The 25,540-nt window shown below is 33.7% G+C and overlaps 1 protein-coding gene and 2 long non-coding RNA genes across 9 annotated transcripts in view; 1 reads left to right on the top strand and 2 right to left on the bottom strand.

Moving 5' to 3' along the window:
- The window catches only part of LOC100645124, a 253,887-nt gene that overhangs the window by 184,039 nt on the left and 44,308 nt on the right, over positions 1-25,540 (top strand). The gene's annotated exons all lie outside the window — the stretch shown is intronic.
- On the bottom strand, positions 29-2,904 carry LOC125385428. The gene is made up of 2 exons (XR_007224695.1): positions 1,511-2,904; positions 29-1,447 (listed from the first exon to the last, which is right to left on the bottom strand). It is a non-coding gene; the product is annotated as an uncharacterized LOC125385428 (long non-coding RNA).
- LOC105665904 lies at positions 8,815-19,699 on the bottom strand. 7 transcript variants are annotated; one of them, XR_001098843.3, is made up of 5 exons: positions 19,466-19,695; positions 18,750-18,873; positions 10,131-13,409; positions 9,811-10,029; positions 8,815-9,326 (listed from the first exon to the last, which is right to left on the bottom strand). It is a non-coding gene; the product is annotated as an uncharacterized LOC105665904 (long non-coding RNA). The 7 variants fall into 7 exon arrangements; XR_007224693.1 differs by lacking the exon at positions 8,815-9,326 and having other exon boundaries at positions 9,749-10,029; positions 19,448-19,698; XR_007224691.1 differs by lacking the exon at positions 8,815-9,326 and having other exon boundaries at positions 9,749-10,029; positions 18,750-18,870; positions 19,448-19,698.

The following is a 25,540-nucleotide window of genomic DNA, read 5'->3' as shown; positions in this document are numbered from 1 at the left end:
TGTGGACCTAACAGATCTCCCTTTTAACTTCTTTGTATTAAAATATTTCCTCTTAGAGATACAGCGGTATAAAAATAAGAAAATAAGCAAGAATGTATCATTTCCTTTATCATTTCCTTTTCTTGACTCTTATATATATATTTTGAAAAGTATACACACGTGACCCCAATTTTTAATTGGAAAATATTCTAATTTGTATATTTTAGTCCATTGTCAATTAATTTCTAACTAACTTTGGTTGTTCATTATTATAATGAACACCTTGTATAGAATTCTAATTCTATATAATTTTGACTTAGAAAATACTGATTTTATTTAAACAAACACATACGAATGATTTGGTTAACTCGTTGAAAATTTCACTAATTTCATTGGAGCAGATTGCTGCTGGTAGAGATCGAGATCATTGCCAAAACTGACAGGCCGTTCACAAATATCTCGATGCATGACAAAAGAGCAAAGCGTCTCTCGAATCGTATTTTTAAATTTCAATTTCAGCCGTTGTACTTGCAATTGGATTAGTATGGCTCCTCGAAAAACGGAACGCCAGGTGCGCTTTTACGTCCGTACACGCGAAAATCCATCACTGCAGCGTTGACGAAGAACCTCTCAATGAAACGTCCAGACATCTTTGAACAATGTATCGATGAAGTATTCTTTATGTGAAATTTATGATATTTCATTGATATATCCGGTACATCGTTGTTGCAACACTTTTTGATCGGAGAACAATTTACGAATGACGAAAACGTCTTGTCACGATTGATGTTGCTTTTGTGATATCTATGCTACGTGCTTCTCGTTTAACCCAACCGAAATTGTAGTATTAAATCGATTTTTCATCCGACTTTATTTCATATTCTGCACAAGTTTTCTTCAAACCCAAATAGTTTCATTAAAGTTTATTTCTTGTGTTTGATGGAAAGAAGAAACCAGATATTACTTATTTCAACTTTCAATAGATTATTTGTGTTTTTTTTTTTTTGTTTCTATCTTAATGAAAAAAACCATTAGTTTCCACACTAACCTAAATTTTATTTATTATTAATTTAATTTCTCATATCCACAATAGAAAAATATCTAACATTCGTATATTGTCTATGCATTTGCTTACGAAGAAGAGTAACATCAGATTTAAAAAATGTTTTCTCTGTGAAATTATTAAATATATTTGATGTACACTACATAGTCCATTGATAAATATTCGGGCACTTACGTATTTTTGGATTTTGCATAATCATGCAATGAATTTAATTTCTTTTATGAATCTACTATGTTACCGTACAATCTTTTACGTTTTACATAAAAATTAATTTTTCTGGATCGGTTGTTCCTAGCAATCCGTTATCTACATATAGGATCAGTATGAGTTCCTTGCCATTCTTATCTCGGATGTACAAGCAAGATTCAACATCGCTTGTTTGAAATCCCAGTTTCACGAGCAATTCTGCAAAGTTCTTGTTTTTGAGATCTATTTCAGCCTATACAAACTTTTACCGAGTAGGCTAACCTTGTTGGTACTGTCGCCATAACGTTGTGGTTGTTCCATGCATATGGTCTTGTCGAATTTTGAATATAAGAATACCGTTGACGCATTGAATGTCAAATATATCTGTTTACTATACTCATATATCAACTGAACATATTGTGCTCATCTTTGCAATTGGGTTAAATGTTTGGTTGTAGTCTATATTTTGACACTGATTGAATTCTTTAATGATTAACCTTGCCTTGTATTTGTCGATCGTGTCATTGGAATTTCTTTCCACGCGAATATTTTTCATTTGCACGGTATCGCATTTACATTCTTTGGTAGATCCATTAACTTCCACATCTGATTTTTTTGTAGGGAGAACATTTCCACATTCACGGTTTCCCTCTATTTAGCGCTTTCTTTGCTGTTCATAGCAGTTTTAAACGTTTCTGGATCTTCCGATCCGTTGACAAATTTTATCGCTAACATAACATCATCGTCTAGATATCATGGTTTCATCAGTGTCGAGCAATTTGTAAGGACTCTTCTTGTTAATGAATGATGCTCATCTTCTTCGATTTCGTATTCGTCGTCGCTCATCGTCTCTTCCTTTATTTTTGTTCGGTTTTATGGTTTCGGAATCGTACAAGCATAGCGTGATCTCTCGTGTCTAACTCGTTTTGTCCACAGGGCGTTGTTGTCCTTATTTGTAACCTTATAAGTAGTAGATGTTATATATTCACATAAAACAGATCAGTATTTCGGGAGGTTTTCTATTCCGAGATAACCTACGTTATCGTCGAGATTGTCGTTTCGGACCACTTTGCCTTGTGCGCGAGGATTTTCGCTGTTCATGTTCTGGTTGTAATTTACACTTGAGGATATCGCTGCACTGGTTCGCGCAGGCTCAGGAGTTATTATTGGTACACTAACGCCATTCATCTTCAAACTGTGTTTGTACGAAACCGAGACGAGGTGTCATCGATTTCGTCGAATCTTGTCACCACTTTCTGTTCCAATGAAGTATGAATTACTATCATCCTGATCTATAATTTTGGTGTACAATCACATGTCTATAATCCAAACCTTATCGCTTCTTTTTAATACAGAAAGTTTCTTCATGTGTAGGTTATTGTACATTTTCTCCTGTTTATTTTTTCTCGCATTTTATTTAAAAGCTACTCTGTCGTGCTCTATAAGGGGACCTAAGTTTTTTTTAAAAAAATAAGAATATGAGACCGAATCTTTCTTGAATATATTAATTCTGCGGGCGAGTAACCATTTTCTAACGAATAACAATGCTACTGTGTAGCTTAAGAGACCTATATTAACACTTAGCCAACCGAGTAGGAAGATCTCCCCTCTGTAAAGTACAATACATTGCTGCGTGACTGAACGGAAAGATCTCCCTTTTTGACTTTTGCAACGCGTTTTCTTTCTTTTTTTGTTATTATCAGTTATTGTTTACCTGGAATTGTTCCTAATTAATTGCGTCACTTTTTCTGCTTTTATAAAATACAGTATATAATAAAATACACCAATCTAGTGGTGTTAAAATTAATTAAAAAGTTACACTATCAGTTATGACTAAATAAAGTTATAATCGAACGATACCACATTGTAAAAAAATATTTTTAATTTCATGTTCAAGTCGTGTTATTTACCTTTAGTCATCTTTAGTGTTTGTAATTTTACCTATACTTTTTATACTTTTAATATATACTTTTAATTTGATGTTTTGTATAAACAATATGTGAAATCGTTAAATAAAATCATTATCGCAAAATATAATTGTAATTTTTATAAAATATAATATAATTTTTAAACTTCTTTGTTTTTTAAGTAGTGAATATTAGTCCTGGATACTTGAAAAATGCGCGGTCGAAAGCGTATAGCTTGACTTGTCCGAGCGCCGTGGAAACATATAGCTCGCAGTGGCGCGTGTCACGTAAAGTTGAAGGTTGGATGATAAAATAAAGTAGCTGGGTCCTAACACAACTATCAATTTTGCCTTTATTAAACTTTATTAGGAATTCAGCAATCACAGTGGAATATATACCGAATTAATATATATAAATCACAACTCACTCCACAACTTTATGTAAAACCTAGTTACACTGATATGCTAAGTACGCGACCGGTCTAAGGGTAGAAACTCGGTAAAAGGTGTTGACTATTCTAAAGATAAATATTTTAGTGACGATGTTGTGGCGGAGGAAAGCTAGGGGTGGGTGTGTCCGAGACCACGAGATGAGCTGATTCGTTAAGGACAATTTTGTCTAGGAAAGCGAGGGCGATAGACATTGCTTTTGATTGAAGCACAAGAATCCTGGTGGACTAGGAAGAGTCTTAGCCGTCCTTAAGGGAATGTTGCTAACGAAAAATACCGAACATGGGAAAACTAACTTTCCGTATCTTCCGTAGTAAACAAAATGTAAAGAACACTGGAAATAGAAGATGCTTGTTTTTGGTCTGAAGGACCTTAACTATGAAAATGACAAGATTTATTGGTAGATCCTTAAGACTATTGAAGCTACGCAGTAAGGATGCGTAGGCATTTGGATACTATCTTGACCTCGGTGTGTGTCCTGGTCTCTGTTGTGGATTAGGCTTGATGTTACGCGCGCGCGGTTGGCTAAATGTTAATATCATCGCATTTTGTGTAGTACTTTTAGCAATTTTTATATTGGCACCATTGCTCTGTAAGAACCTTGGCGAACTTGTTACGAAAACTGTGTGTGGTAATCACTTCTTATAATTTTGTGAATCTAACGAATACCTTTTTACAATTTTCTATTATCTTTTTTTTAGATAATGACTTTGGTGGACAAATTTCAAGGAGTCTGAAGTAATAGTCTGTTATGATCAGAAACCAGTGGTCTTTATGTCATAGATCTAACCCTATCTTTTACCAAGGAAGCTCGGGAAAGTCTTTTCTTCACTCCACTATTGTTTTTTTTTCTTTTTTTTATTTAATTTGTACTTTACAATTTGTCCAGCTGGACATTTACTAAATTTTTCTAGCCTTATTGCTAATTAACACGTGGATGGCTACTCTCAGCGGGATACCATCCTCGAGTTTGTCTATTTTATTTTTTTAGTGAAGTCAGTGAGATGTTTTCTCTTTAGTCTTTTTTTATGAGAATTTTGCTCGCTTCAGCAGCTAGCTGGTTTGGATGTGTTGCCGTTCTTTCCTCGCATTTATTTGCATATCTGCCGATTTCTCCTTTGACTATTGGTATTGAGACACGTTGGCAACGGTTACCTAACAGTAGTTACTACTAATTCCCATAGATCGAATGCAATATCATTACAATGCAATATCCTTGTCCCGAGTCGGGGAATCATTTATTTTCCAGAAGGCAATCGCGTTCAATCCGAATGATCGGCTTTGTATCCGGTGTCGGGAGTCTGACAGTCTTAACGATGAAAAAGTTACTCAATAGTGGTTGCTTCTGGGTCTGCATTGATTTTCCTTTGTCATCACATCGAATATCATCTACTTGTTATCATTTTTCTTATAACCGATGTGTTCTTCCCAGTAATCTATTTTTCTGTTACCTCGAATAGACGAACCGATAAGATACTTATGAATAATTGAGATGTTAAATCATTGGGAAACAATACAGCGTTATGCAACATTTCATTTCTAATGTTTTGCAAGTTATTTACGGGACTTAAAGCGTACTGTTGCATGCGATCGGTACATTCTGTTATCCTTTAAATCAAATGATATATACATCGCTTCAGCATTCTGAACACGCTTACTTGTTTGTAGATGTTGCTAATTTCCGATAAATTTATCAACCAATTTTATCAAAAATTTGCACATTCTCTACTACCGCGCAAAGAAAATAGAAGTTAAGGTAAGATTTAATTTGCATATCTAATTTGGGATAATCTCTTCCCGAGGGAGAGAGAGAGAGACGGCCGTCAAATATTTTATATATATTATTATTATATTTGTACCATTATGCATATACATAAATACCTTTTAAATATTATCATACAGCAATACAATTAATAATTTCACATATTTCCTATATGACTTGAAGGCATTGATTTTTCTATGTCTAATATGTAGAAATGTACGAAATGTTGAGAATAAAGAAATATTTATTTTCCAAATCCTTCATTACCAATTTGTAGATGTTTATGTGAAGAGGACGTAGGTATGTGAGGATTAATGACGAGATTACTCGTTGATGTAACCGTCGAATATATTTAAAACAATAAATTAACACGTTGACTGTCACACGTGTTTTCAAAGAAATCTCCGTCAGGCCACGCGTGCAGCAGTATCAAGCGTTCTCTGCCAGGTGCTCCCATCGATATTTTAGTAATGCGAGTCGTTCAAGCGATGGTCTCAAGAATGACCTCTCGTTTCGTTTGTTCGCAACATTAAAACCACTAGCTGTTGTTGAATATAATAAAGGAATGTGTGGTGTAGATTATTCCGACCAAATCGTTTCTTATGCCACCACAATGAGAAAAGGAATCAAATGGCACAGAAAACTTGGCATTCGACTCCTTCTGGGAATTTCTGTTGTGAACACTTTGATGGTTTACAAAATTGCAACAAGCAAGAATATAGATATTAGAATATTCAGACAATCATTAGTTGCAAAATTATTAGGGTTGTCTGAAAATACAAAAAATCCTTGTCTTCAACGGAATCGGCATAATATCGCCGTTCGGAAAAATGATTCCGGAAGAAGCATTAGACGCGCGTGCAAACTATGTTATGCAAATAAAAGACGTTGAATGGACCGAACAAAGGCACAAAAGAATTTGAAGAAAACAACAACTTATTGTCCAAATTGTCCCGACAAGTAGTCAAATAAGCGACACCCGAATATGGGTTACGCGGCCTGACCACAAACTTTGCTGACACTCGAATATGGGTGTCATGGCAGTCAATGTGTTAATATACAGCCGTAACGTGAGTCGTTAGTACGAAGTATAAATCGCAAAATAAGATCGCCGAATCAATACTCGCAAATGCTCGTCGCGTATCTCGATAGACCTTCGTAAGATACTCGAAGATACTCTAGATACTCGATAATAAATTCTTTATCGTTTTATTACATTTAGACTATGAAAACATTAAGAAAACAAATCATAGTAATTGTACACGTCCGAACGCTCACGGTTGTGAGTGGAATGACGGAGGAAAGGAGTTGTAAACCAGACAGTTGATTACATAGTGAATTGTATGAATTTATTGGATGCGTGACTATTAAGGGGCTGTCCTTTCTGAATATCATACACAATATCGACTCGGCTTTATATCGTGTCCGGCGGTCAAACTGCGACCCTTGAACTTCGTAAGACGGAGATGAAACGTATTCTACTATTGACTTTGCGTAAGTGACTTTGTCGTGCCCGGCGGTTGGACCACGACCGTTGATCTTTGTAAGATGGAAATGAACCGTAATCTACGACTAACTATATGTAACTGACTGTCATGTCCGACAGCCAGACCATAACTTTTAGTTTACGTCAGATGGAAGACAAGCTCTTGAGAATTGATTTCACGCATCTACCCGGTTGTTGATCGCTTACGATGAGGGCGAAGGATAGAAGTTTGCTTCTTTTACCGAGTGCTTTGTGAAACTGTTGGCCCTTCAAGAGTTCTCGGACCTAGACTCCTCCTAGGATTCACTCAGCAATGTCGTAGATCCTTACCTTTTCAATTGTCTTGAACGGTAATAACTTACACATCTTCACTCGATCTAGTAGCAATATTCATTTAAAAATAGGTAGTAATATTTATTTAACAATTGAAAGAAGTCATGCAGCTGTCAATTGCTGAAAAATACTTTAAAACTCAAGGAAATAAAAGTTGAACGGTATCGCGAATCGAGATCGAATTAGTATCTTCTCATGCGTTTCGTACAATTCTTCAGACTGTTTATGCGTTTGTTCTCATTGTCAGAACTGATGAAGAGGGTTTAATTAGTACGTAATGAGGAGGATAATGGCATCGAGTCGATGAACTCAATTTCAGAATGAAAAACACTACCAACGAAAGAGAGATTAAGCTCGTTCTTTTTTTTCTCACCATTTCCCTTTTTTCTCTCTTTCTCTCTTTTCCTTCGATTCTCTATCGGAATCAAGTAATTCGGTCGAGAATAACACGAACGTATCGAGTGCAATTGGAAATTAATTAATTACTTAACATCAGCGGACCCTTGAAACAATTTGTTCTTGTGCAAAATTTCCTTTGTTACAAGACACGGAAGAAGATACAGAGGAAACTTTACGTGTTTGCATTTTAAATGAATTTAACTTAGTATCTTGTTTCGCGAAAGGAGCTTGTAAAGGATAGTATTCTCTTTCATTCGATGAAAATTCTTTAAATTATGGTGAAAACTTATGTTTTGTATTGTCATGTAAAATTATCATTTAGAATTTTTATTTAGATATTACTATTAAGAATTATAATAATTAAATCTTTATTTAAATGTTCCTATTTAGAATTATTATTAGAATTTTTATCTAAATATTACTACAGAAAATGTACAAATACAGTTTTCTGCATTGAGTAAGAAATATTTATGCTATTTTCTTTTTATTCTATAATTAATATCTCTTTGAATTTGAAATAATAATATAAGCGTAGATATAATTAATTTATTTAGTAAATTGTTACATCACATAGATAGAATATATTAATAGCTTTGTTAAATAAATGTTAGCACTTTCACGTAATGTGACACCAATGTGATATCAAGTACAGAACAACTGTTAGTATCCAGTGAAACTACATTGACGTCACGCACAAAATATCTAAAGTTCACGAACTTGAAATTTTTTTACCAGAAAACTTCGGTTACTGGTTAAGGTTACTAACAAATTTATGCGAATAGCAAAGCGTTAATGTCACGTCGACTACGTATATAATGGATGAAAATAGTATGGAGATTAAATGTTGTAGAAAATTATGTTTCAGTGGAGAAGAAATTCGGAATTTAGTTCCAAACTCTATATACTTATTCTTAGAATAATTTAAGCAAATGTGTTTCATGATGCTTTGGCAATCGCACGTGGATGGGTCAGATTTAAAAATTAAATGTGTATGTGCTTAAATCTAGCTTGGCCAATTCCAGCAATAAGTTCGTTTAGTGTCATTTATTTATTTTGTTTGTATGAATGATGATGATCGGGTGAATATGATAAAAAAAGAATATGCAAAGTAATAAATAAAGTGGTGTGAGGATTTAAAAGATGAGGCCAATAAGAATTTGCATAGTAATGGTTTATGAATATTGTAATTTCATAAAAATTAACATTTTATTTCTCACAGTTAGTATCTTTAATACAATATTAAAAAACCTTTAATAAGAAAAAATGTCTACCAGGTTTTAAGTAAAAATAAAGGAATATAGACATTTTGTATACGTATTAAAATTTTCTTTTCTGATATATTAGAAATGTTTATAACGAAAGATATAAATATTATGTTAATAATTAATTCAAACTTGTGCAGTATGACTGATTTAACTCGAAATACTGAAACATTCCGAAATGAATGAAATGTTTCAGATATAAAGTTTAGGTATGATATCGAAAGTGGCATACTATACCTTTGTCTATTTGACCTTGCAACGACGTTGAAACGGTCCTGTGAAGGTCATATTAACACAAACAATTTTAAATATGAACCTGTTTTTTTATAACATATGCTTGCAGCTGATATTGAGGCGTTTACAAAACACTACACACTACAGTTCGTGTAACAAGTATCATAGTATTTCTGAAAATGAGTATTTTATACCTGGTAGTTTATTACTTCTTTCCAGATCTTATATTGATCCTATTTTCTTTCCCATCTTTCGTATCCAATTGGCTGCATGAGAAGACATATGTACAAACATTATATTGCACATCAGATACATAAAAATACATAGGAAGATACAGAACAAGTTATTCGTATTCAAATAAAGACACAAATGCCCGGAAACTTTCCTACTTGTCTTCCAATATCGTGCTGAGTTTTATCACCGCAGCAAAACATTTCAATATTCTTTATAAAATGACAAAATCAAGATAATAAAATGGTCAACCAATAGTTCAGAATCGATTTTTTAGCAGTTTTATAGATGAGATGGACAACGTGAAAAATTTTCTTAAATATTACAAAATAAAAATGAGCTTCGAGAAACAACAAATACTTTCTTCCCAACAACATTTTATTTATTCACTTTTTCACTATTTTCTTCTTGATAATAAAGGAAAATTTAAATATTTAAAAATTTTCTTCGTATCAGATCGATTTAAATGTTCTATGTATTTTATATTTACAGTATTTTACATTTGAGAAACTTTAATACCTTTATTTAACTTCATATCAATGAATTGATCGACAACTTATTTTCGCAAGTAATATAATTATTTCATATCCAACAGAATGCGTTTTCATTTTGCCTGATTCTTTCCTTTGTAATACGATAGATTGGTACAGAAATTGGTACACAAATAGAACAACACTCGAGTAACGACTTCGAGTGTCAGTTTTCCACTATCTTCTTAGACCATTGCCCGTATCGACCCTACAAAGTCAAGAATTAATTCAAAAGTAATCTGTACGCGGTCGAACTCGAACAAGATGTACCGAGACGAGTTGGCTCTAGCCAGAGCTAATTGCACGTACCAAGACAGACTATTCGAGAAGCTTTAACCTTTTCGCTACTACGGGCGACTACAGTTGCTCTGCGTAAGATGCCGCCTATTGACGAGTATTGTACATTCTCAAGCCTTTTATTAACAATAAGATGGTGTAACAAGAGGGCAATATATATGTTGTCCTCTTTCCACAATGAAGAATTGGTTGAGACGAAACGTCATCATCGCACACAAAAAATTATTAAAAAACCGAAGTGTGTTATCGATCATAATCGATTGATGGTAACTGTGGAGCGAATCGCGATGCCAGCGCCAGATTTACGATGTTAGCCTATGTGTAACATCATATAGTATTTATGTAACACCATGTAGTATTTCAAAAAATACTACACGCAATACTATTATTGAAAGCTATTAGTATCATACAATTATATTATATCATATCATATTATTATATTCTGTAATGTTATTTGTTTTCCAAATTTTAATTAAAAGTGAGTGTGTTAAGAAGTTATAAATATTCTGTTTTCTCTGTAAGAAAGCTTTTTTCTTCGAAAAACACCGTCAGAGTAGCTCGGTTTGTAGTGAGGCGTAAACGCGGCTACTGAGATTTTTCTCGCGCACCGTGCACTGTTTTGACGCGGCGGCTCGTTTAGCGAGAGTGCCGGCGAAGAAGCTGCCCTTAGCGGAAGGGTTAAAGTTCAAATTGTTCAGCGTCGAATCAGTCGGTCGACCATCGATCGACGAACGATTTAATATCGTTTGAACGTAACCACGAAAGCGGCAAATTATTTTCCGCCACGGAGTGCAGTCGCGTAGGTGCACCCATGACGAGTGAATTCAATTCACATTTGAAAGAGACTCGTAGAACTTTTCCACAATCTTAACATAACTTTTCTATGTATTCTATTTAGAATAAAGTCGTCGTTTATTTCTCCACGATACTTAAGCTCTATTGCACATATGAATTTACTTCAACATTCATAGCCTATTTATAAAGGAGGCACTTATAAAAATGAATTAATTTATTTCATATAAAATAGAAAGCAATAGAACCAAACGAAGTAGTAATAAATTGAACAGTTTTTAATTCAAAATCACTGTATGATTCATGAAAATAATCTGTTAGATTTGTAGGATCTGTAGCGGCACATGAGTTTGAGGACAATTCAAATCATGTTGTTGTTTTGTCTCGGAGTATCAAGACCGTTAGAATACAAGTAATGTAAGAACAAGTAAACTCCGGGAAAAACAATGTCGCAGCTACGTGCAACCGTCGAGTAAGGACGAATTCGAATTTTCCGATTCTCCCCCGACCAGTATAAATAAACAGACGCGATCTCGGGCGAATAGTATCAAGAGAGTATCGATAGAGATCAACAGCGCTTAAAGAGTATCTTCGCGACAAATTATACCAAGTATTTATTTCAAACTATTTGTTATATTTACGACGCAGTGTACGTCTATTTATTTATTTCAAATATACTCGACGATTGCGACAGAAACTTTTCATCCGTGTTATTAAATCGCTATCTAACATAACCTAATCTCCACAGATCTTTACTACAATTAGTTTATTCATAATAAATGGATTAAACAGATGTTGATTAAACAGGAAACGATGGTTGTTTAACGTGAACTAATCACATTAACGTATTATAATTTAGACAGCTGCAATTAATTTACAACTCTCGTCACTACGGTTTCAACGCTCTCTTTTACGCGGACCACATTCTCTCGACAACACTAGCAACACTATCTCGACAATGCAATTCGCACTCTCTGACTTCTCGATTCACACTCTTTGATTTCTCAACTGACACTCTAACTGTGAATTCGTCTTTCTCCCTTAGCATCCCTTTGTCTTTTTTCTTAGCCCCACCACGCACGTGTTCCGCAACCGCTCCTGGCCAGGGTCACGCAAGCTTTTTCGATTGAAGGATCGACGATACATTGTTGGGCTTGTCGGCACTTCGGCTTTCTCGCGACATTGTTTATAGTTCGCCCGATATCTCTTAGGCCTTTCGTCCACGATACTGTCACGTAAAAATGACAGGAAAATAATAATAAAAAAATGTTGGATTCTTGAACCAGAGTTCGAGATACCTTTACTCTATAATAAGATTACAAGTGTTAGATTAGACCGTTACTGAAAGACTGAAGCCTCGATCAAGACCCAGTCCTTTTAGATGTTCGTTTATCTTATGCCTACGTGCCGAATTCATATTCCTTTGTTTTGGGAGTCGGTGTCGTGTGCAAGGCGGTTCAAGTTTCCTGAGTCGGTTGGAGATATTTGTTGACGTTACAATACTACAGATATACATAAATTTCTTAAAAACTGATAAATCGAGTTTTAAGTTTTGTAAAAATGAAAGGTAACATTATTAAGACAAGCAATATTTTAATATCATGACGAGAAATATTTTGAAAATTTTTATGACAATGAAAAAACATGTTTAACTTCGGAATCAAATATAAGAATAATTTTGGTAATATGGAACTGATACACAATGTACTGAATCTTAAAACTGCTGTCCTTTAGACAATAAGAAATTTGACCTATCATGTGTTCTTTTCCTATAATCTTCTTATGTATAGTTCGTACATATTAATAAAAATAATAGCAAATATAAATTAATATATATAAAAGAGCAATAATTGAAAGTAGATAGAAATATGTGTTTTTTAGCCACATTCTGAAAGTTTTGAAATTTTATATGACGATTCAGATATTCGCTATAAATAAGCATAAAATTGGTGAGTGATATAGAAGGAGTGATATATTTCTTGTTTTAGTTTAGATAGAGCAGCATATTGGATTCTAGTTATGCCAAAAGTACAAAGTTAACAGTAAAGGAACGTTAGTAAATTATAACTTTGAAAATATAACAAATACATCGGTCTTCTTATAGAATTGTATGAAATATCCGAGATACTTATAGACAGTAGCGTATGTCACAAAAATTACGAGATTTGAAAACATTCCTCTAGTCTAGAGTCTAGGTATACTCGTGTGACGAATGAATTCGATTCAGAATTCAAAGAACTACCTCGTAGAGGTATTCCACTGACGCCATTTCTCCACGATGAATAGTGTAAGTACTTATATACGTAGAATGGAGAGCTCGTGTTTTCATCCATGTCGACTCGTAAATTAGCCGATGCACTTCCACTAGCGCCATTATTTTGCTCGAATGGCCCGTGATTCTCGTACGCACACCTAGATGTATTTGTACACTGGGTAGTCTCCTTTCTGCTTCTAGGGTGGGCTACTTTCTGGTTGACCCATTTTCCTGCAAAGCTGCAACTGAAAAACGCGAATTTAATTAACGAGACAAAGCGGCCAAAGTAACGTAAGACAAATTTGAGGTACAACTTATTAAGGAAAGGAATGTAGAAGAGGTTTGAAAAGAAAGTGGAGCTTAGAATTTTTACGAAATAATTTCTGTATAGTCAAATTAATGGTTAATTAACTGTAACCGATTGTTAGCAATAATAACGAATATTGTTATATTGTTACATTATTTTATCAATCGAAGACCATAGGTGAAAAACATGACAACTCGCATTTCCCGTTTTCCTATAAGACAGTAATTTTTAAATTCTTATTTTTATCTCTTTCTGCCGTTCCTCCTTCATTTCGTTATTAACTCCTTAACCTACAACTACGGGCATAGCCCGTAGTAGATGATCGGACCAAACGTAAATTCTCGAACGTAAATCAGAGGTTAAGGGGTTAAATATTACCACTCTTAATCCATATTATATGATATACAATATCATGTATTCATTATTTATATTCATATTTCTATTTATTTTATACGTTTACCATTATATTCTTCTATTTTATATTTCATTCACAATTTTATAGGTATAATATAGATACTATTTTATATTTTACCATGTTTGCTCATCTTCAAACACATAATATTCTTCTTCAAATAAGTATAAAATTCCTTTTTTCCTTTCGTTAAAAACTGTATAATTTCAGTTGATCACAGAAGTATACACATTATGTTAGATTTACACTATACTGTGTATAAAATTATATGTAAATCATTAACGTAGAAAATAATTTTAAATCTATTTTTAACAAATACTTATTATTCTATAATATTTATCTATTTTTCTCTATTTATTTATTTTACTATTACAAATTTATTTATTTATGTTATTTTTTACTATTACAATTTATTTGTGTATTCTTATGTATTTTATTCTAATAATAGAATCGACGATAATAGAACAAATAATGTTTAAGAATAAACTAAAATTTGCATTGAAAAATTATATGATAGAAACACACTATTAAATATTCAAATAATTGAATACTTTTAATTGAGTGTGTCTGATATAAAATCATCATTATCCATCTCGAACTTTTAATCAATTTGACTCAACTCAATTTGGAATTCTGCATCGTTTCTCTTTGTTAAAAGCTTTTTTACACCTCTATGAGAAAGATGTTTAATTTTGTTATTTCGCACCGAATTTTGCCGGATGAAATTGTTGAATTTTTAATCTTTATCATACACTCGATTCAGCACATATATTCTGACCGTTCGAAGTTGGCAGTCGAAAATTTTGAAATTCACAATTGATGGTATACTTGTATGCTAAAGGTATGGACAGAATGCAAAATTTTTCCACCGGTCAACGTGGCTTTTAAAGCGGAAATCTCATTTCAGTGTCATGACCACGTGCACTGTATAAAAAATTCATACCGGAAACCACTTTGCATCCTACTTTCCGGATGGTTACGTAGATTACGTTCGACGATAGGCGTATTTTATTTTTCAATTTAAAATATATGTATATAAATATATATGTATATATATATATGTCCGGTTAAGTGTTAAGTTCATGGGCGTGTAACGAATCTTCATTCGGGCTAGCCATCGTTGTTGTACGATAGAGACTATATTTACTGGTATAAATATTTTTTATATTTTTTTACAAAGTTTGACAAATAACCGTGGTGATTAAACACTCGAGATGTTAGTGGTAATGTTCTTAGGTTCAATAACGAATCCACGGTCAACGGGGTAATTCTCTGTTAAACGTAGAATATATTTTGAAGCACAAAGTAACGTTTACTATGACGCTCGGTATAATAATGCACGTAAAGATGATGTGCAAACTCTCAAAGGTGATCGCAAGAATAAAAGACTGATGGGAATTTTCCTCTCCTTACGATTGTGTTTGTTGGTTGCATATTGGCCGGGGATACCAACAAAATTCCAGCCGCCGTTGCTAGGCAGACCCGCGTAGAGCTGACATTGCTCCTGTCCGGCGTTTGATTGTTAATACAACGTGTGTCCCATAATACTGGCACTTCTCTGTTAGATAAAAACGTTCATCCCGTGACCGTGGTTACGTTCGGCGACCAGTTGTGTCACTTCGAGCCCAAGCCCACCGTCACAAATCTCGGGCAAACATAATAGAATTGAATCATAACAACTATTTCTAAGTTTTATTATTTAAGTACAGCTATAACAAATAGTCCAGACTAAAGTATTGGGATCTTCCCAAAAATTCCAAAAGAAAGGCCCCGATGTCCTCTCATCTCCGACATACATATATATGGGATGAATAACGTGTAGGCTTGTTTGATAAAGAAACAAGTGCATGAATTCGTAATAGCAAAATATATTGAAATAAGTATAAGCACAGAGATAGTGTATGCCGATTTGGATCGTCGCTCTATTAGTGCTACAATATCAAAAAATATCAAAAACACGTTCATACGTTTATATTGACAGACGTTACCACAAAAAGTTAACCTTCTTGTGTAGCTCTAGCTGAAGATTACAGGAAACGACAATAACAATCTACTCATATATTTTTTTGTTTCTGGACCTTGTAACCCAAAACAAGGTTAGTATTGAAGAGCACAATGACATGTGTCTCTCCCAGTTTTGAATTTTTTTCGGTTCAACGCTGGAACTTTTTCTACGGCCCTGGGCTGCTGCGTATATAATATCTAATTTTAATGTTTTAGTATTTAATTTCAATATTCGGTTAATTTAAAATGAAATTAATTCGCCAAAGTAAAGAAAGTTTGTAACTCTACTCTTTCAACTGAACTGTTTTTCCGAGAAAAACATTTTTTTGACAAAAACTATGAGCTATCGTTAAAAGTGGATTAATTTTGTTCACATACAGTGACTCGCAAGAACATTTAAACATTGAAATTTAATTATTGAAATTTTTTGAACTTTCGTTAACACTGGAATGAGAGACATGTACATCTATTATTATAATATTAGCAAAATTTTAAACAAATTCAAAAATGTATATGGAAGACCCAATACATTTACTGCAAACGGAAACCTTGTAAAATATTGATGATATTAAGCGAAAATAGCAGTAATTATTTTATTTATTATATGACAAAATTACTACACTATTATTACGTAATAAAAATGACATTCTGTGCATGCCAATTTTATATGTTTTAGTATACTAGGTTCTAATAGTAAATATCAATATCAATTTGAAGTAGCACAACTTCAAAATTTTCTTTATAGAACAAATGAAAAACTAATTCTAAATGAATTGGTAATCTTACTTAACCATTAGATATGATGGTGAACCTATTGGGGCTATACTAATTACTGAACACAGTATAGTATTCGAATAAGCCAACTTCGTTATAGTTTACTTAGATCTTCCTGTGGAGGACTAAAAAAATTTATCTTAAATTAATATATGACATATTAAATGTTGCATCAACTACTTTATCTAAATCAACTATTTAAATTAAATTAGTAAGTACAAAAATGTACTAAAAGAAGAAAACGGATTCGTAGAGTTTCAACGAACGTAATGTTTAAATTTATATTCTCTTATTTTGAATATGTCATAAATAAAGCTTCAGTGGAATTATATAAAAAGCTTTTCGAATGTTATGCTTATTTTTAGTTAATTTCTAATAATGGAATTATCAGTAATTAGGATGTTTTATTAAAATTTGTGTACTTTCCAAAACGACGCTGGAAATGCATCTGGGCCTATGTTACTACCATGAAACGCGAAATGGGAGCGGAAATTCTTCGTGGACATTGGAACCGACCTATGCATGTATCTGGGCAACAGATTACGCGATTTCGCGAACGGAAACGAGTACGAACCTGTCTTTTCGACGAGCCTTGAAATGGCATTTTGTAGTGGCGGACGTTAACACGCGAATTTCGAAAGTTTGACTTTAAGCACACAGATTGGTCTGTGATTAAAGATAGTGTTTCTATCAGCGTTTAGGCGAGTTATCAGTTTATATATAGGGTGATTTTTCGAATCGTATTTTAATTACAAGAAAAGTGGCGAATAATATTCATCAATAGGAAGGAGCGAGTCCGAAGCTCTTTGTGTACATATGAATTGTAGTAAGTGGAAAACAGATCAAGCGATCTGAAACATATTTCCTGAGATAAATTAAGCGGATAAAAATAAACGCATAGGACATCAAATTTAATTTGTGCAAACAAAGCTGTCAAAAAAAAAGGACGCGATAACAAAGCCACTTAAATGGTGGATTATAATCGCCCAAAATACAAACATACGCATTAGGTTGTAATGTCAAAATTTTTCTCACTTTCACATAATATCTATCATCGAAGAGAACATCAAATAGAGGGGTAAGTATACAGATCTAATAATGCAAATAACGTCAGACAGGCTTACTTTAACGTACAATTGTTCAATACCATTTTCCTCACTGTCAATACGTCAGCTATTAAAGATGTTTGAACCGCCATTAATACCCCTTCATCTCTCTTTTTTTGATTGTTATAATGTTTCTATCAAGTCCATAAATGTTATGTGAAAATATGAATCTCGAACGCCTGGGGCAGCTACCTGGGACGACTGCCTGGACTTCGTCATCTTCGGCTGTGAAACAAGAAGGCGTCAACGTTTGAGGATTGCCACAAATGGCGTGTGAGCCAGCAGGCTTCGACGTTTTGCGACCGTGACGCTTGGTTTTTTCCAGTATTTTTTGTACAATCATTGACATGGACAAACGTCGAAATAAAACGCCGCGAGTTTGGCATTTGACTGCCTTGAATTCACTTCTTAGTATTTTCTTACAGAGTAGCAGATATTCCCTATAAAGCAGTTCTCTTTCTCAGCGAGAATAACATTGCAAAGATCAGCAGTATTAGAAATAGCATGATGCCTTAATAACAAACTTCGTTCTGAGGCCGCTAACAATGGGTCTAAGGGAATTCGTATAAGTATGATCGAAGGACGGATTATGGTTTCTGGTAGATCCCGGGACGTAACAACATAGAACAATTATTTAGCAATGCGAAGAAACAATATGAGATAATTGATAATTGCAAAAAGTAATATTATAAAAATAAATTCATTAATGATGGTTATACACCGTAACACATCTCTTGTGGGTAATATTTCAACATTATATGTATCGCATAATAAAAAATTCATCGTGGCGTCACGGGGCATCCCTGTGAAACTTGCGTGTTTTTCAACGTATTAATAGTTGTAGACGTATGATTGTATTTCTTTATACCTGTAATAAAGCTAGATATATTAATTGTCAGTGATTGTAAAGAAAGAAAATTTTTGTATATTTTTAGTATGGTAAAATTCCGAGGTTATCGATTTATATAGAATAGGAGCTCACCAATTCTCTCTACTATGATTTTCCTTTCATATAGTACAGTTCATTTTCAGATAATCGAATTCAATCGACAGGAATTCAATGAGTCGAACGCTAACCAAATTGCGTTTCAATAAGTGAAGTTCTGCTGTAACAACGAATAACGTTTCAATAAATGATGTAAAACATAAAAACAAATTTATTAAATATAACATCATTATAAATATAAGTTTTACAGGGTGGTTGGTAACTGGTGGTACAAGCGGAAAGGCGGTGATTCTACGCAAAAAAAGAAGTCGAAAATATAGAATAAAAATTTTTCGTTTGAGGCTTTGTTTTCGAGAAAATCGACTTTGAATTTTCGCTCGGTACGCGCGCACTTTATCACGTCTCCTTATAACGGATCTCACTGTAGATCGTTGTCTCGTAGAATCACCCTCTTTCCGCTTGTACCACCAGTTACCAATCACCCTGTATATCTAGCGTGTTTGCTTTCATATATTATTTGTTATTGTTACAGTAGAACAATAATTTCATTATATTAATATTAATGATTATTATGATGCTATAATGATATTGTAGTATCGTGGAAATATTAGACATACGATTTCTTTGATACTATTTATTATTTGTAATTTATTTTACAATAAATTAGTTATACAGATATTAATGAGACAGAAAACGATGGTTGTTTAATATGGAACTAATTGTAATAATCTTACTCTAACTTGACCACTCACGCAACTGGACAACGCCAACAAATCAACCTCTCAGCTACGCTAGTAAATCACGCAACTCTACAACGCTACAACTCTACTCTTCGACTCCTCGATTAGCTCTGACCTCTCGACCTACTCCCACTTCTCGATTAACCGCTCCTTGAATTCCAATCGTCCCCCTCCATTAGCGCTATTTTTTCCTCTCTTTAATCCCATCCTGTTAACGCTCCGCAAGAACTAGGTGACTTTGGTCACATAGGCTTTTTCTATATAAACTAATAACCGAAGGACAGACGACCTTGTTTCTAACCAGGTTTTTTCCTCACGATACTACAATATTAATGATCGTTATTCATTAATGATATCAATTATTATACTAATAAAGTATTAATTACTAAAAATTAAATGAGTATTAATTTTGTAATATTGTATATGTAAGTCATAGAATGCTTTTGAAGCATGTTTATTATTTATGTTTATGTTTGTCTTAATTGCAGAATCTTATAACTCTGCGCTTTAGTCAGTGAAACTGTCAATCACGAGTGTCCAATAATAATATAAATAATTCACCAAATTTTAAGATGAATCTTTTCAACAAATAATTAAAATAAATAATCGAAGAATTAATTAAAATTGCATTTATCGTATTCGACACTTTTCTTCGTTATTTAACCGTAATTTCAATTACTCTTCGAGTCAAGATCAGAAGGCACATATGCTTCTGACATTTAGTATGTTATGTAGTATTAATTGCGTTAATGTATTCAGGACGAAAAAGTTATTCCGAGAGTGTCAATCGATAGCTGTGTAAGTTGTACACGTACTCGACGATTACGGTTTATTTACATATGGCGTTCATCCCTAGGGTGTATAAGTTAAATTCCTCGCCGAAACTTAATAAAACTTTCGAAACCGTTTCGAAGTCCTTGTATTGAACTTCTAAATTAACTTTTCACCGGCTTTTGAAATTTAATTTTCACCACACAGATGTAACTGAAATCCTACTTGTTTATTATTTCTCTTAGTATGCCTGACATTTGAAAACTAAGAATATCAAAAATACACAATGAAACGTTTCAAATTCATATCAAATATGCGCATATTATGTTATACGTATCGTATACGATATTTTACCATTTGTATTAGTTTAAAGCAAATATAACTCACAAATCTTGCACTGTTAGTTTTTTATTGACATTCTCTTACGTTTCCTTTTCAATTGTAAGTATTGTTTTTTCTGTAAAGAAATATTTTTTAATGTTTAATGAATGCAATATAAATAGTATTTTTATGTTTGCAACCGTTATAAAGATTGAGGAAGAATATTTTTGAAAAATTTGAATAATTAATAAAATTCACGGATCGATGCAAACAATAATTATATTAAGAAATTAAAATATCCAGATAAAAATTAGTCTTTTGGCATTTTTCATCAATACAAAATTAAGCTTTCTTTATCACAGTAATTCCAAAATGTTTGGAATTCCATTACGTATTGTAGTATCGTGGAAATTTAGGTATAAATTTTTTCCTAATACTATTTATAATTTGCAATTTATTTACAATAAATTAGTGATACATATATTAATTAGACAGAAAACGATGATTGTTTAATTTGGAACTAAATGTAACAATCTTATTCTAATTCGACCACTCTCGCAACTAAACAACGCCAACAACTCAATCTCTCAGCTACGCTAGTAACTCACGCAACTCGGCAACGCTAACCACTCAATCTCTCAACAACGCTAACACTTTCGCACCTTTTGCATTTTACTATCTCCTTTCTTGTTAAAGGAGGTTCGATTTTTACTGCCGAGTTCATTAATCGATTTATGTTATAGATTTGTTTGTTATTTGATTTTTGTTTTAAGTCGATGAAGAATAGGGATAGCAGGTTTTTAGAGATCCTATGTCTAATGTTGCTGATGTTAATTACTTCATGACCAAGTTTAAGAAGTTCGAATTTCAGTTCGTCTAAGTTGGCCGAGTGGTGGATGTTGCGTAGTACCACTCGAAAAGGTCTTTCCTGTTTAAGTTGGTAGGTGTGAAAATTAGCATTCAAGGTTTTTAATTATTTTGTTATCTTTCTATATGAGTCCGGGTTAGCCGGCAGAATTTTGACTTGGTTATTGTTTATTTTTAATTTCTATTCCTCTTTGTTGATTTCTTCCCCAATGGACTTTACCATTGTTTGTATATCGATGACATCGTCAACGAATATAGGTGGGGGAGGGGAATTTTTTTTGCATATGTTGGTTAGTTGGTGAATCTGCAACGTCCATGGTGTCATTTGTGGATTCTAGTATTGAGTGTCTATTTTACGTGGTTACACAGCTTATTGGCTGTTCGTTCTGATTTGCATTTGTTTCAGTTGTTTCCAGTTTACGTTTTTTAATGTTTTTGTTGTCAATAGTACAGAGGGATATAATGCTCTTTAGCCACGGAGGAGGTAGCGCGGTGCAATTAAGGTTTTGCTCAAGCGAGCCTGGTCGCGATTCTTGGATCATCATCGAGCTAGTTAATTCAAGTTGAATAACTAGTCGAGAGGCTATGAGGCTATGAGGCTATGATTCGGGTAGAGATTAGGAGCGTTGGAATTTTTTCACTAATAAGATAGGAAACACTTGAATTATATCTGTTTCAATTCACTATCAACGGATGAGCGACACTAGATCACGGCGTCACAGAGCACTAGACACACGTCTGCACGCTTCGGCACTCAACAGGAAACTTGGTTTGAATGTGTTGCCGTTCTTTTCTTGTATTTTTCTGCGTACCTGCCGATTTCTTCTTTGACCGTTGGTATTTTTAAGTCTTTGTGTATATCCTCGTTTCTAACATACCATGGGACGTTGACTATTGTTCTCAGTATCTTCGATTATAGCGATTCTAGACAAGCTAAGATTGCGTTTTAGCTGTAACATTGACCAGGGCAAATGTAGGCAGCTTGCGATAACAACTGATTCCTTTTTTGACGAAATTCGATTGCCTTTGAATAAAGCAATCCAATAAGTTTTCGACTCATTTTCGTAATTTCAATAATTAAAGAAAATATTTAATTTTTTAAGATCGATATATTGCTTTGCGAGGGATTCCTCGTGAGAAGATACTGTACATGAGCTGTGCAACTATATATTGCAAAAACCTTCTGCTTTCTTATTTACAATAACTGCCGTGATTCCGTAGCAACGTGATTTCACTATTGTTGGTATAAGTCCAGGATAACGAGCCATTTTTTATGCATCCAGGTAGGATAATCAAAATTAGCTCGTGTAACAGTTCGATATTCATATATATTTTTGTATTATTTTTCCATCTGAATGTTATTACTTTTACATTATTTAAGATTGACAAAGCAAAATTTGGAAAATCGAAATATAACTATAACAAAAGGATCGAGGGCCACTGGGTATTAGGCATGACCGATACCGAAATTAACTATTGCAGAATAATTGTAGTTGAGAACATTACCCTCTGTTATAAAAGAACATATTGTCGGCAACGTGAAGAATATATTCGTTTTGTAGGATAATTCGCTCGATTTGTCTCGATTCGTAGGTAAACGGGTCTGGTTTAGTTAAAGGTTATTTATTCTCCAAAAAACCGGAAAACAGATTGAAAAAAGAGAGGAATTCTACTAAATGTTTTATTTTATTAGTCGCATTACGTTAGCCCCGTGCGAGATAAAGATCAGTGCTACAAAAGAAAACAATAGATGTTCGTTACGTCACGTACTTACATATACAGATGACATCACTTACGAACATTACCGAAATACGAAATCACTTCCTCTAACACGTTAAGATGAACGATACTCCACGAGCTTTCTTGAATTATGTCACGTTCATAACAAAAATGTAACATATATACATATATAACAGTAACAGATACGATTGCACAGTTCTTATACTTTTATTTACTTTAAGAATACTTATACCAATAGAAACATCATCTTGTCCACAATTTTAATAAGTTAAGCAACAACTTATCTTGCAAGACGATACATGTGATTCATACTCGACTAAAACATGCATTAAAGCAACAAAATTAATTTTCATAATCTCAGGGCGTTATTAATCACGTAAGCAAACAACGTACCTACACGAGTACGTCCTTACTCAACCCTTTATCCTAGCCTTTTCGATAAAGAGCATCTTGAAACGAGTAGTAGTTTCCTGAAATTTCGAGACATCCCAAAAGCAGCCACTATTCAGTCATAAGATCCATCGCGTTAAACTGATTACTTAGACTTGTTCCATACACGCTGGCATTATGCATATTCCTTTATGATTATTCGAGTTGTAATTTATAGTCACGAACAGTCTCTCTTTATGCAATCAGTCGTTGAAAGGATCGAGTCACTTTTCCATCTAAGGAAAAGTTTCGATCGTAAATTTTACGAATTTTATTAAAACGTATCAATTAACAGCAAATTAGTAGATAGAAGTAGTATTTACTATATACCTTTTTACGCAGTGAGAAATACAGAACTTAAATTATTTATTAAAAAACTTAACAATAGAAGGAATAAAAACGTGAGAATTCGTCAGTAATTTTATGATACCTGCTTTCGCATCGTATGTACTTATTTTTCTATGGTCATATTAATTAACTACCCATCTATTTTTAAATCACTAGTTCAAATGATATTAATAGTTCTCATGTCAGTTTAGAGCAATATTCTTTATTTGGCTCTCAGTTTTATAATTTGATAACAACTGAAGATATACAACATTTTAAACAAATAAGATAATTTTGCTATATTTTCAAAAGGCACCGGTAGCTGATACAGACGAAATTTGATGGATATCATGGAATGAGATGGATCTAAAACATAAAATCTTAGCTTTGGAAAATCATACGTTTGAAAGATGCAAGTTCCTATATTATATGTATAATAGTTCTTTACTATTGAAAGACTTATTATTCAGTGTAATGTAATTCAATAATGTGAGTATGAATGAACTATACGACTGAGGGATAAATAAGCTCAATGCATAAGGAAAAATACAACTGGCTACTTTCGGTGTTGGTTTGGATTAGATAAGTCACAGCTGTAAACACTGTTATTGAATGAACGCGAATTTGATGTCATGATATTTTTTAATACCTCTGATTTTTTTCATTCTCTAACGTTTTCGATCTTTATAGCTAGTTTACTTTAAGATAGAATCGGCCGTAGATATATTTACATGTACAGTGTCAAACAAAACAAACATAAGTATGATTTTTATATATATTTATTTACTATATGCAACTACAATAATCATAAAAAATAAGATTATTCTTTTATTCGTAATTTTCTGCTTGAATTATATACATCCCCCTAAAGATAAGCAGCAGAGTGTCCAAACATTTTTAAACTATAGTTTATATGTAAATGTATATACATACATATTGTTACGCCGCACAACACATCTGCATTCCATCCCGCGCGGCGTGACAGCCAACGGTCTACGTGCCGTCCTTCGAACCCTCCACAGGCCTAAGGACCCACCATAAAGTCGAAATTCTAACTGCATTGTTCGCACACATGGTTTAAGTCAATCTGTTTGCCAGAAAGGACTTTCTAATTCCAGAAGTGTTTTCAGCTGGTTTTTTAGAAGGATCCTTGGGTTTATTATGTGCTCTTAAGAATTACGAAGAAAGCGGAGATATACCTAACGAAAAATCTGAGTTTCCCTGTAAACAATAGGACCCAAGTTGGTAGGAGGTTTCTTCCTCCTCTCTTCCTTCCTAACATTGGTCCCAACCAATCGACATCGCGGATTATTTCCCTCACTTTACTAACTAAAAATGTAAGCAACGAATCCGCGTTCTTCGTTCAAAGGGCACACCCATACCTAGCTTTCCTCCATATTCACATTAGAATAAGCTTCAGAGTTTGATCGTCTCTCACGGTGTTTAGAGTTCCCACAATCCCTATAACTCTCACCGTTCCTGTATCTTTCTGAGTTCCTTTATCATTCATCAAGGTGCCTACACGGCCTAGAGTCTTCTAAGGCTCTCACTTATCCAGAACTCCGACAGTTCCTATAACTCTCAAGGGCCTAGAGCGCCTAAAGCTCTCCTTCTCTCATCCAAGACTAACCC

This window comes from Bombus terrestris, chromosome 7 (genome assembly GCF_910591885.1).
Source record: "Bombus terrestris chromosome 7, iyBomTerr1.2, whole genome shotgun sequence".
In the NCBI taxonomy this organism is placed as follows: domain Eukaryota; kingdom Metazoa; phylum Arthropoda; class Insecta; order Hymenoptera; family Apidae; genus Bombus; species Bombus terrestris.
Note: the sequence above shows the minus strand (reverse complement) of the source record. Positions and strands in the feature narration are given on the sequence as shown.